Source organism: Rhinolophus ferrumequinum, chromosome 17 (assembly GCF_004115265.2).
Source record: "Rhinolophus ferrumequinum isolate MPI-CBG mRhiFer1 chromosome 17, mRhiFer1_v1.p, whole genome shotgun sequence".
Taxonomy (NCBI): Eukaryota; Metazoa; Chordata; class Mammalia; order Chiroptera; family Rhinolophidae; genus Rhinolophus; species Rhinolophus ferrumequinum.
In genome coordinates, this window is record NC_046300.1 from 14,000,309 (window position 1) to 14,013,446 (window position 13,138).

Genomic DNA, 13,138 nt, shown 5'->3' on the forward strand with positions numbered 1-13,138 from the left:
AAGATTTTTATTGGTGAAGGGGAACAGGACTTTACTGGGAACAGTGTGTACTTCCAGGACTTTTTTCCAAGTCAAGTTGTTGTCCTTTCATTCTTAGTTGTGGAGGGTGCCGTTCAGCGCCAAGTTGTTTGTCCTTCAGTCTTAGTTGTGGCGGGCGCAGCTCAGCTCCCGGTCCAGTTGCCGTTGCTAGTTGCAGGGGCACAGCCCACCATCCCTTGCGGGAGTTGAACCGGCAACCTTGTGGTTGAGAGGATGCACTCCAACCAACTGAGCCATCCGGGAGCTCAGGGGGCGGAGCCCACCATCCCTTGCGGGACTCGAGGAGTTGAACTGGCAACCTTGTGGTTGAGAGCTCACTGGCCCATGTGGGAATTGAACCGGCAGCCTTCGGAGTTAGGAGCACAGAGCTCCAACCACCTGAGCCACCCGGCCGGCCCTGGGTTGTTCACATTTTTCGCTGTCATGAAGAAAGCTGCTGTGAACATTTGTGGTCAGGTGTTTGTGTAGACATATGTTTTTATCTCTTGAGTAAACACCTAGGAATTGAATTTCAGGGTCATATGATTAGCGTATGTTAAACTTTATAAGAAGGTGGCAAACGTTTTCCAAAATTGTTGTTCGCTTTTCATTCCCCCCAGCAATGAGTGTTCCAGTTGCTCCATATCCATGCCAACATGTGGTGTTGTTGGCTGTTTTTTCTTTAATTTTAGCCATATGAGTGGGTGTAACCCATCATTTAAATTTGCATTTCCCTGATGACCAAGGATGTTGAGAATCTTTTCATGTGCTTACTGACCATTCTTATGTCTTTGGTGAAATGTCCACCAGTGTTTTTAAGGAGCTCTAAACAAATGCTTTATATACTGACATCCTCACTTGAAGAAGTAAGTTAAAGTTACACTGCTTATACATTTGTCATCCCTATGCAGTGTGACGACATTCCATTGCTCTACCATGGGCGTCTGTATGATCTGAAGACACTGACCTCACTGTGCTAGTCTCCATTTCCTCATCTGTAAAATGGGCATAACAATACTTACCTACTAGGGTAATGTGAGGATTGTGTAAAGTGAGACAGGTAGAAAATTTGCAATATCCCTGGTACATGATAAGCACTTAGTAAATGTCCAGTAGGATAATGACGATTACTATTACTAACCCCGACTTGTTCATGTCAATCCCATTTCCCTCTTCAAAGCCCTGTGTTTTCATCTGTAAATTGTTGGGGACAATCTCTAAGTCCCTTCTAGGAACACCCACTGATTGCCTGCGTTGCTCTCTGTTTCCTAACACACCCTTTACAGGTAGCTTCCTCCACCCAGGGGCACCCCCGACAGCCACCCACCCCTGGGGACACTAGTCACACACACAGCAGTGGAAAGCTCCCCCAACTCCTGACCCACAGAATGGCCTAGGGCCCAGCTCCTCAGTCACCAGTAAGGGACCATGAGAAACTAAGAGGACCAGTGGCGATGGAGCAGACTGAGTTAGAGTTGGGAAAGGCAGATGACACCAGGCAAGACCACTAGACCCGGGGGAGGTTGAGAAACGTGGTGTGGCCTTGCAGGGACAACAGCCTCTGCCGCGCACTGGCTCGGCATGCTCTCCCCGTCCCCCCCACGCCTCGTTCCCAGCTCAGCTCCGCAGCGCAGCTGGGGGGGGGCAGACCCTCCATCAGCCCCACCCTCACCCTAGCTGACCTCTGGAGGGAAGCTGGATCCCCAAAGGAGCCCCTCCCGGGGGGAGCCGGGTGGGGAGGAGGACGGGAGTGTTGGGAAATCAGTGCACACAGATCTGGGGCCAGTGCCAGGGTGTCACAGGGAGTGAGGAGGAGGTGCTGAGAGAAGGGCAGGCCAGCAGGGCCCAGGCCACGGGCAGGACGGGCCGGGGCAGTGACTGGGGGAGCTGAGGAGATTCTAGGGGCTGGAGGCCTGGGGATTCTAGACGCCCAGAGCAGGGAGCATACGAGGCGCTGAGGGCCCGGAGTGCAGGAGGGGTGAGGAAGCTCAGGGCAAGGGACAAGGCTAGGTCAGGGGGAGCTGGAGCTCTGACCCTCCACCCTCCCAGTCCTTCAGCCCCACTAAGCATGCTCTTCATGCTCATTGTCACCTCCTCGATTGTGGGCGGCCCCGCCCAGCCGTCCCAGCCACCAGTCCCCGCCAAGACTCCGGCACCCTGGCCGCCCATGCCCTCCTCTCCTCAGGGCGAGCCACCGCAGCACCACCTTCACCACCCATTTGCTGCCAGGCCCCAGCCACAGAGCCCCCCAAGTCAGCTTCTCTACTCCTGCACCCCAGCTAAACGATAGACCCACTACGAAGTCAAGCATCTGCCCTCTGCCAGCCCAACCTCCCACGTGACACAGCCACCCTGTCTCCTGTGGAGACTGACATTTGCAGGATAAATGAAGGCCGAGCAGTGGGGCCAAAGCCCAGCCAGCGGGGCTGACACCAGCGGTACACCCCAAGAACGAGTGGCAGTAGGCCCAGAGCCACAGAGGTCCCCTTCCTCACTCACTCCCACTAAGTGATGTCAGCCTACACATGGCACCAGCTGTGGAAACTGAGGTATCTGTCCATTCTTTCTTTAGCCAATACCTATTGAGCATATTATAACTGGAGTTATAATTATGTGCCAAACAGACAAGGCTGCTGCCCTCATGGAAGTTGAGTTGTGCAGACAGATATTAACCTCAAAATCCACACACAAGGGCTGCTAATAGTTACAAAATTGGGGGTGGGGGGTGGCGGGTACAAAGTGTAATGAGTGAGAATGTCCAGGCGATGGGATCAGGGAAGACCTCTGTAGAAGACATAGCATTTTTGTTGACCTGAGTTAGGCATTTCCAGGCAGAGGGAAGAGCAGATGTGACAGTCCTGAGGTGGAACGTGGCCCGTTCCACAAGGGAAGAAGGCCCATGTGGCTGGACCCAGAGAGTGAGGGGGAGTCCAGCCTGGCAATCCCCGGGAAAGGAGTCTGGACATGACCGAGACACTGAGGGGCTGGCTGTTGGAGAGGTTTACTGCTGTAGACACTTTTATTATGTGGGGGGAGGCACACAGCTGCTAACTGGGTTTGTACTTTAGAAAGATCCCACCTCCTGCTCTGAGGGAAAGGTTTCTGGGGAACAAGAATGAATGAAGGAAAACAGGTCAGGTCAGGTAGGGCGAGACAATGGTGGCTTGGACCAGGATGGGGACAGTGGAGAGTGAGAAAACTGGGAGCTATTTGGGACACTACATTGGTAGATAGGGCACCCAAGGACAGGTGAAGAGGCTCCTCTGGTCTCTGGCCAAGGCAGTGGGGAGGGGCCCCCAGAGGTCAGCTCCTGAGCTGGCCCTCAGGCCTCGTACATCTGCCCTAAAGAGTACTTGGCAAGCAAGATGGATAATCCAATGGAATAATTCTTCTATTCAAGAACAAAGTCTAGGTCCCATCTCCCCTAATCCTTCCTCCTCTTTCTACCATGGACAGCACAAGCTCCACAAGATGGCAATTCCCGGTACCTCGCTGGTGATGGGGAAAACACTGGCCTCTCTGGAAGCTGTGAGGGCAACTGTCCCCTGAAATGTCCCCTGAGCACAGAGTACTCCAAAGTGGCCTCACTCCACTTTTAATTTTTTTCTATTAACCAATCAAGAATTTATATGACAAATCCAGTCCCTCCCTTGTGGGAACTTCGCCTTGAATTGTTTAAAAACCAAAATAGAGGTTGGGAGCTGAACATCACTGCCATGTCACTGCTGAGGACACCTGGACGCTTCCCAGATTCCAGTGCAGGCTACCACAAAACAGTGCCAGTCTCAAAATCAAGGGGAACCCCGGGGAGTCCCCACTTTGCCTCACCTCTAGGTGACAGTTCTGTGGATAAACAAACCACAGTCCCCAGCTGAGAACACAAGCCCAGTCTCAGCAGGGCAGTCTCCGGAACTCTGGCTCCATGCTAGTGCCAGCCTCACCCCAGGAAGACACAGGCAGGCCCGCTGTGAACCTGTCACCACCGCAGGCCCATGTCCCTCAAGATAACTTCATTTCATTCCCCGGCCCAAGGCCTTCATGGCGGCCACCCCACTCCTCCCCCACAGGTCTCCTTTCCTTCACATCTTGCACTGAGAGTGTTGTCTTCTCTTCCAGAGGCTCTGGGCTCCTTCTGTAAATGAATGCACTTCTCCCAGGGGCCAGCTTTGCATACTAAGGATCTCAGGGAGAGGAAGCCTTGGGTGTAGTCTCAAAATAGCTAACTAACTGCAGGAGGGGGACCAAGGCTACCCACTCTCCCTACATTCGCTTTACTAAGAAAGCCATTCAAGTGGCCTTCACTGGACTCCGGACGGTCGCTTTCCTTTTAAACCGTACCTGCACCTGCCACCTGTGGGCTGTCCTGGGCATGTAATGCTCCCTGCTGGTCCCCAGAGCCTTGAGGAGGCTGATTTGGAGAGCACACCGCAAACAGCGTCCCCTCCACGGCCTCCGTACAGGCTTTGGTCTGAGTGCTTTTCATGCAGGAAAAAGGAACGTTTCCAGGTGGAAACCTTCCAAATGTGTCTTCCCAATCACCTTGTCACCAGATTTGTTCTAAGCAAAATCTTTCTCGTAAATTATCTTTGCCTTTGGCTGTTCACACACAAAGGTCACATAGTTGTCTGCCTTTGATATCACACACGTAGCTGGGAAATGGTTTCAGAGGTTCCCACAGCTGGAATCCGCAGAGGAATTCTGACCAAGAAAGAGAGATGAGGGTCATGATGAAGTGGGAAAGGCAGGAAGACCCCGAGGGCTAGAGAAGGAGAGGCGAGTCTCTGTCTGGGCCGCCTCGCTCCTTTCCCCCCTTCCATCTCTAAGCTGCAGGTTCTTCAGGGCTTCTCCCTCCACCACATCCAAGGGAACAGATAATAAAAACGGTCAACTAGAAGCAGTAATATCCCAGTATCAATGAGCACACGCAGCACCAGATCTTGTTTCTAAATACCACTCTCCCTCTGAAGGTAACAGGACTCCTTGGTGAGATGGCCGATTCATAGCCAGAGCAAATACAAGAGGAGCCTGGAACATCTAGTGCCAAAAAGCAAGAGAGGGTTCAAAGACTGACGGAGACACGTCCAAAGACATGGGTGCCAGTCTGAGTGCCAATTAGTAAGTTTAGAAGGCATGATGGAGTAGAAAATCATAGATGGATGAAAACTTTGATGAGGGACAGAGTCTCAAAGCATTTCCCCACAGTTACTTTTTAATTACAAAAAGAAAGTAGTAATTCTGCAGTGGGGGGACTTGGTGCACACCACCTAAACCACGTGATCAATGACAATACGTCTAACAAATGGGGACATGGACCTTGTGTGCCTCCTGAGGTAATACTCTGAGTTACACCACCTTTGTACTCATCTTGCCCAAAATGCATAACCTGCAAATGAGAATGAGGAAACAGCGAACAGAATTTGAGCGATAGCATTCTACAAAAGTGGCCGGAAGCCTTCAAACATGTCAAGTTCAAGAAACACAAAGCAAGACTGAGGAGGCGAACGGGACATGACAACTAAATGCAATGAGTAATCCTGGAACAGGAGGAAAAATACGCATAAAGGGGACATGACTGAGACAACTGATAAAATTTGAGTATGGATGGTGGATAGCAGTATTGTATCAGTGCTAAATTTCCTGATTTTGATAACTACTGCGGTTTTGTAAAAGAATGTCCTTGTTCTTACTAATACACACTGAAGTATTTAAGAGTTAAAAAGGCATGATGCCTTCAACTTCCTCTCAAGTGATTCAGAAAGAAATATGTGTGTTATATGTATATAGACTATGTGCAGTACATATATATATACAGAATATACGGTGTATTATACACACATATGTAGAGAGGGAATTATAAAATATAAGTAACTGGTGATGGTAAACGTCTAACTATTACATTGTTTTGTGCACCTGAAACTAATAAAAAAAGTTTAAAAAAAATAACTGGTGAATCTGTATAAAGGGTATATGGGAATTGCTTGCAACTTTTCTATAAGCTTGAAATTACATTAAAATAAAATTTAAAACATAATATGGCCAAAACTTATGTGGTGCTTACTTTGTGCCAGGTACTGCTCAAAATACTTTACGTGTAGTAACTCATTGGACACTTACAGTAGCAACAGTCCTACAAAGTATATAGTACCAGCATCCATGCTGTCATCTTCACTTTACAGATGGGGATACTGAGGCACAGAGCGGTTAAGCAACTTGTCACGCCCCCACCTGGTAAGATGGCAGAGCTGGGAGTTGAGTCCAGGTCAACCTGCCTGGCTCCAGTCTGTGCTCTTAGCCAGTGTGCTCTGCTGCCTCATCGGCTGCAGAGGCTGAGAATGAAGCCACAGACGGGAACACACGCTGAGGATGACCACACGCTTACTCCCAAACACACATGGATGGGTTGCCTGGTGCAGAACGGTTGCAGCCTGAGAATCAAAATAATCTTGAGATCTGAACATGGAGGAGATCCTTTGAGGAAGTAGAAGGGTCGTCCAAGTTCAGTGCCTGCAGGCTTGGGGGCCTGGACAAAACCCCTCCCTCTCTCCCTCCCTCCCTCTCAGGCGGTTTCCTGCGGACTGACACAGTCCTATTTGCCTCCCTCACCTTCCCTAGAGCTCCAAGCTGCTCCTCTTCCTCCCAGCATTCTCTGCTCCCCCGACCCTATGCTCACAAACCCCAAAACAAGGCGCTTCTGGCCTTGGCCTTCTGGTGAGAAAGATGGGCCCAGATGGAACAGTGGCCCCAAAGCCAGAGTTGAGGGCAGATGACTGAAAGCCGATGGCTACAGGTACTGGAGGAGACGGGGTGAGGAGACAAGAGGACAAGCCTTGAGGTGTGCCCAGTGAGGAGCACTGGGGGTGCCAGGCCCAGCATTACCGTGTTTCCCAGAAAATAAGACCTAGCCGGATCATCAGCTCTAATGCATCTTTTGGAGCAAAAATTAATATAAGATCCGGTCTTATTTTACTATAAGACCTGATTAATAATATAATATAATACCAGGTACAATATATAATATAATATAATACCGGGTCTTGTATTAATTTTTGCTCCAAAAGACGCGTTAGAGCTGATGGCTGGGCTAGGTCTTATTTTCAGGGAAACAGGGTAGTCACGGCAGGAGCAAGTTTGCCAGGGGGTGACCGTCCTCCTCGACAGTTTGCCAGACAGGACTGAGGGAGGTCCATTCCCTACCACCCGAAGAAGCAGAGGCCTCTCTGGCAGAGACAAAGTCTCAAAGCAGGGGGCTGAGTGTCAGGGGGGATGTCTGCTTGGTTGGGCCTGTCCAGTCTGGCAGGGAAATGGGGGTGGGGAGGAGGATGCGACATCTGAATTCAGAAGTGGAGTGGACCCCCGCCATCCCCTCCCTGCTGAAGGGCCTGTCACAAGGCGGCCATGGCTCACACCTGCTTATCGGGTCCGGGGTGTGGAGAGGGTGTCGTGGACGGGAGATAGGGCTGGGACAGGGCTGTCCACACCCCCTGCTCTGCCCCCCTCGTTCACACCTCCTCAGAGGCCCCTCAGTCCACTTATCCCCTGCGGCCTCCAGCTGCCCCAGCTTGCCTCCCGGCAAACCACCCCTGCAGTTCTCCTTTCTGGAAGGAGTGCTCTGCCCTGGATGGTTAAGACACCCCACAGGGAAGACCCTGGAGGCTGTCCAGCCCCGCCTTCACTTTACAGACAGGGAAACGAAGGGGAGTAGCCTCACCTTAAATCACATTTCAAGTACACACAGGCTCGGCTCAGACACAAGACCAGAGCATGCAAGGGTCGCAGCCCCAGTCTGCGGTCCCAGGGCCACAGTGAAGGGGACTGAGGGACACATTTAGCCCTGAACACCACCAGTCCATCCAAGTTTCAGCCTCATGTAGCGCGAGGGCAGACACGTCGTACTGTCCTGGGCTTTACTTGGATGAGACCCGAGATCTCCACCTGTCTGAATGGCAGTGGATGGCAAGGGGTTAAAGGCTCCCTCTGAAATGGTGGGCAGGGAGGTGAAAGGGACACAAAGCACATAAATCAAGAGGCCAGTGGGGTGCAGGCAGGGGCCCATCCTGAGTGGTGGTAGAGAACTAAACCATCAGTCCTGCCTGGTGGCCCAAGCTGTACCCAAGTCTCTGAAGGGCTGGGGAGGCTTGGCAAACTCAAAGCCCCTGCCTGCCACTGTCCCCACGCCCACAGCCTTAGAGGACATTCTGGTGGAAAGGACCCCTGTCCTCGCCAGAGGCAGGACAGCTCTCTCATGCCTATGAAAGAAATAGGGCTAGGGGAGGAAGACAGTGAAAAGAATTCCAAGATCCTGGTTGGGGGGAGGGAGGAGGCGGGGTCCCACACCTGCTCACAGCTGGAAGACCTAAGTTTAGCTCTGCTTCCCTCAGGGCCAAACATGCAAAAGCCCGTGCTCAGCACTCTGCCTGCCTCCCTGCTGCTCCCATCTTCCCACCAGGCTTCTGGTCTGGCCTCAGACCAGAGCGCAGACCCTGGAGAGCCTCGCGAAGGGCTCTGGGGAAAGTGCCCTGGGAACTCAGCCTGCGGGAGGCAATGCTCGGCCCTGGGGGTGTTGCCCAAAACAGGACTCCTGCTCCGCTGTCCTCACACCAGCTTGCCTACAAGCCCACAGTCAGAGACCCGGCAGGAGGCGTACAGACCAATGGATGTGCCTTCCTGCTACTATGAGGTGTCTTACCCACAGCTTTCCCACTAGGTCCTCAGCTGGTCTAAATGGTCGCTACAGGGGAACTGATCCAGTCCCCACCCTTCCCAGGTCCTTCGCAGGGACAATGAGCACACTGCGACTCAAGCAGCATACGCTCAACATTGCTGCCTTGTTGCTAACTCCAAATCAGTTTTTGAGCAGGTACTATTTAGAGAGACCCCAGCAAGTTGTCAACTCTGTTACTTGCCTCCTCCAGAAGTTAGCAGGGCCTTAGAGGACGAAGATGGGTAAATGCACGAATGACTGAAATACAAAGCAAATTAATGTAACTGCGAAACCTTGGGGAGTGGAGGGCAATCATGAGACAGGGCGCCAGAGAACCTCCATACGTCAATTCCTGGCGTCTGTCCCCTCATTTGTGAAATGGGAAGAAGAGCAGCTATTCGAACGGTAGACTGAAAAAGCTCGAAAGCACTGTGCAAACTGCAAAGCACTGACAGGGTCAAAAGGTTGGTAGCAACGCGTGATCCCATCCTGGGATTGGGCAGAGACAGAATTACTTCCACTTGGTCCGGAGCTTCACAACATACTAGTCAGGCTCTGTCCTTCACCTTCTCAGGACAGGATAACCTTTGTCACCGAGTCCATCTGAGCTGCTATTACAAAATACCGGAGACTGGGTGGCTTATACACAACAGAAATGTATTTCTCACAGTCTGGGGGCCGAGAAGTCCAAGATCAAAGTGCTGGCAGATCTGGTGTCTGGTGAGAGGCCGGCTGCCGGCTGCTTTCGGGTGCCGCCATCACTCCAGATTTGTCACATGACAGAAGGGGCAAAGAAGCTCTTTGGGGTCTCTTTTATAAGAGCACTAATCCCATTCATGAGGGTGGAGCTAATCACCTCCCAAAGCCCCCACCTCCTAATACATTCCCACTGGGGATTAGGTTTCCATACGTATTTTGGGGGGACACAAACATTGCCCATGGTAGTCACTGAGAATCAGTGCCAAGAATTCAGTCACTGGCTACCATTTATTAAAGGCTTGCAAACTACATGTTACCTTAATCCTTAATCCTCAAACAACCCTGCTGGTCATTTTCAACCCGTCCCCAAATGAGGACTTAATTCAGAAGGATGAAGCCAGTCGTCAAAGGCTGGCTGCCCAGCTGGTAGGTGGGAAGGTGGGATGGGGACCCAAGTGTGCCTCCCCACATACCACAGGCAGCCACAGCGCTGGCCCAGCCATGCTGTGTGTACCCAGAAATGCGGGGGGCACTCTCATTGTCCCAGAGTGACTCACAGATAAATTGTGATGGAGACCTATTTCTGCAATTTAGTGTTTTTAAACAGTGTTTTGAACTCTATCGAAAAATCAGAGTACATTATTATCCCAGGAAACTTGCTGGGGGTGTGAATCAGGTTGCCAGGTAAAATGAGTGTTTTTCCAAAGGCCCTTCCTTGGCTCTGTCTTGTTCAATGCTTTTATGGACACACTGAAGGCTTGTTTATCCAATCTGCAGTCTCAAAGCTGGGTGGCAGAGCTAGCATGTCAGATGGCCAAATCAGGATCAAGAACGCGAACTTGCTTGAAGATATGTAAGAACTATAATAAAATGAAATCTTAACAGCTGAACATATCCATAAATCCCATATGTGAGTTCTGAAAATTGACTCGTTAAGTGCACGATGGGAAAGTCACTTGACAGTAGATCATGTGAACAAAACCCGAAGCGGTTAGAAAGAGCAAGTTCCGCAGGGACCAGTGGTACCGTGAGAAAAGTGCAGTGTCCTTAACAAGGGAGGTCAATCCCCCCCTCAACTCAGCACGGCTTTCCCCACATCCTGAATGCTCTGCCCAGACGTGACTGCCACACCACTTGGGCGTGTAAAATCACGATGAAGGGTCTGAAATCCATGAACGCCTGAGCATGAAATGAGATGTCCTGACCTCTTTAGGAGCTTCCTATCTCTAAAGGACTATCAGGTGAAAGCAGGTGCCAGCCAGTTCTGTGGAGCCTGGAATGGCCGTCAGGGCACATCACTGACGGGTAGGAGTTATAGGGAAGGTTTCAGTGCAATTTATGAAGCTCTACTACAAAGGAGATTGGGTACCTGGGGGCTCAAAGGGATGGGAGACAGTTGTCACCTGATATTCACAAGCTCAAAAGATAACCTGCTTGCAGAGGATTCCTTTCTAGAGAACGTGTGTTAGGGGAGACTGGGGGGCCAAGTAGGGCATGGTCGGGGTCCAAATCCTGCTTAGTCATCAGGATCACCAGCGTTGCTTCTTTATACAAGTCCAGCCTCACGTCATACCTACTGAATTGAAATCGGTTGGAGAATCTGTATTTTTTGGAAGCTCACCAGGCGGACTATTGCAGATTGAGAAACCAGACCTAACAAAATACAATAAAGGAACCATGATTGATGTCTGGATTTTTTAAAAAGTATAAAGACATTTTGGGAATACTGAGGCAAATTTTAAGAGAGATTGCTTATTAGATGATATTGAATTCTTGATAACTTTCTTAGATGTGATAATACTAGTATTTTGGAAATATTGGAGAATGTCTTTATTCTGAGGTGATACAGGCCAAAGTATTAAAAAGTGAAGCGTCCTGCCTACAACTTTTTTTTAAACAATGAATTACTTTTAAATAGTTCAAGAAAAAATAAAGCAAATGAGGCAAAATATCGAGGGAGAGGACATTCATTGTCCTCTTCTTTCAACTTTTCTGCAGGCTTAAAAATTTTCAAAACAAAATGGGGGGGGGGGAATTAAGCTGCCTTGGTAATTCTGATGTGAAGCAAACATGAGGCCCACAGGACAAGACAACCTCTGCTGTGCCGTCTAGCCCGAGAGCCTGGAGCCTGACGCCTGAGGCTGACTTTGTGCCTTCTCTGGTGTGGAGTCGCCACGTGTGGCACTGGGTCACAGTGACCCCTAGGGGCCGACCAGTCCCTCAGGAACACAAAAGAGAGGCCCATCCACATCTCCCCTGCCCGAATTACACAGGACCCAGGTCGAAGTGCAGTTTGTCCTGTTTGGCCCTCTCTGATGACCAGAGGGGTTGTCGGTCCCTGGAGGTGGGGCTGGACTGGAAGAAGCAGCGCTGGATCCCCTGAGAATCTCCATGATGACATCGAGAAAAGCAAGCCAGATTGAGAGGCTGGGCTGGCAGCAGGGAGGAGCAGGAGTTCCAAGCCTGTCGTGAGGCCTCCCCCGACCAGCTCCCTCAGAAAGAATTTTAAAAGGTGGCGTATGCTGTGAGGGCCCAGAGCAGGAGGGGTACACGGGGTGGAGATGGAAGGGAGCGAGCAGGGAACAGGACAGCAGAGCCTGGGTGAAGAGGAGGAGTCAAGAATGGGCTGCTGACGGGAAGTTTCAGATTCGTGATGTGGAAGTCAGTGACATGTATGTACTCACCCGGATGAAGCCGGGGACATAGGTGGCATAGCAACACTCAGGGTCATCCCACAGCAGGGCTGCAGGCTGGGCCAGCTCTGTAGGAAGCCATTCCCTCAAGAGCAGACTCTGTCTCTCCTGCTGGGCTCTATTTCAAGCTCTAAGGAGGAACAGAGGTTTGCAGTTGTTTGAAGGTCAAGGTACAATGGAAATGCTAGTAGTGATTTAAGGGGCTAGCACACCCATTTTGCCTTTGCCACTTGTGTAAGTTCCACCTTTGCCAATACTGGTGTCACAGTCTCAATCCAGAGACCGAAATAAAGATGGCACTGTGAGGGGGCAGTGATTAGGGAGTGAGCCCCCTCACCCACAGGGGGCTTCCGGCAGCAGAGCCCACCCAGACTAGCTGTTCTTCCAGCCTTTCCTCAGACCAAGGACGCCCTGGGTGCAAACACAACAGAAGGCAGGGGCCCAGGCTCAGCCTGAGAACTCGGCGGGACCCAGGGAGGGAGACTGGATGGTGATTTGCTCAGGCTCCATAATGAGGTGCTTCTCTGATCAGAGGAACACACATATGAAGCTGGGGAGAAACCTAGGGCGTCTGCTGCTCCTAGGGAGTCTGAGTCCAAATAATCAAGTGCCACTGCGGGAAGTGAAGTGACCTGAGCCAGAGCAAAACTCTAAGCTCTACCCAATATTCACATTTGAAAGTTCAGTTTGGAGGGCTTCTTTTTTTTTTTTTTTTTTTTATATATATATTTTTTTTTAATTTATTTTTAATTTATTGAGGTGACAATTGTTAGTATAATTACATACATTTCAGGTGTACAATTCTGTATCACATCATCCATAAGTCACACTGTGTGTTCACCACCCAGAGTCAGCTCCCCTTCCATCACCATACATTTGATCCCCCTCACCCTCATCCCCCCCCCCCAACCCCCTTACGCTCTGGTAACCACCAAATTACGTTCCCCAGATTAATTTTCAAACCCCGTGGCCATCCTGTGGTCACCGACTGCCCTCCAATCCCCACACCCCCCCCCCCCCCCCCCCA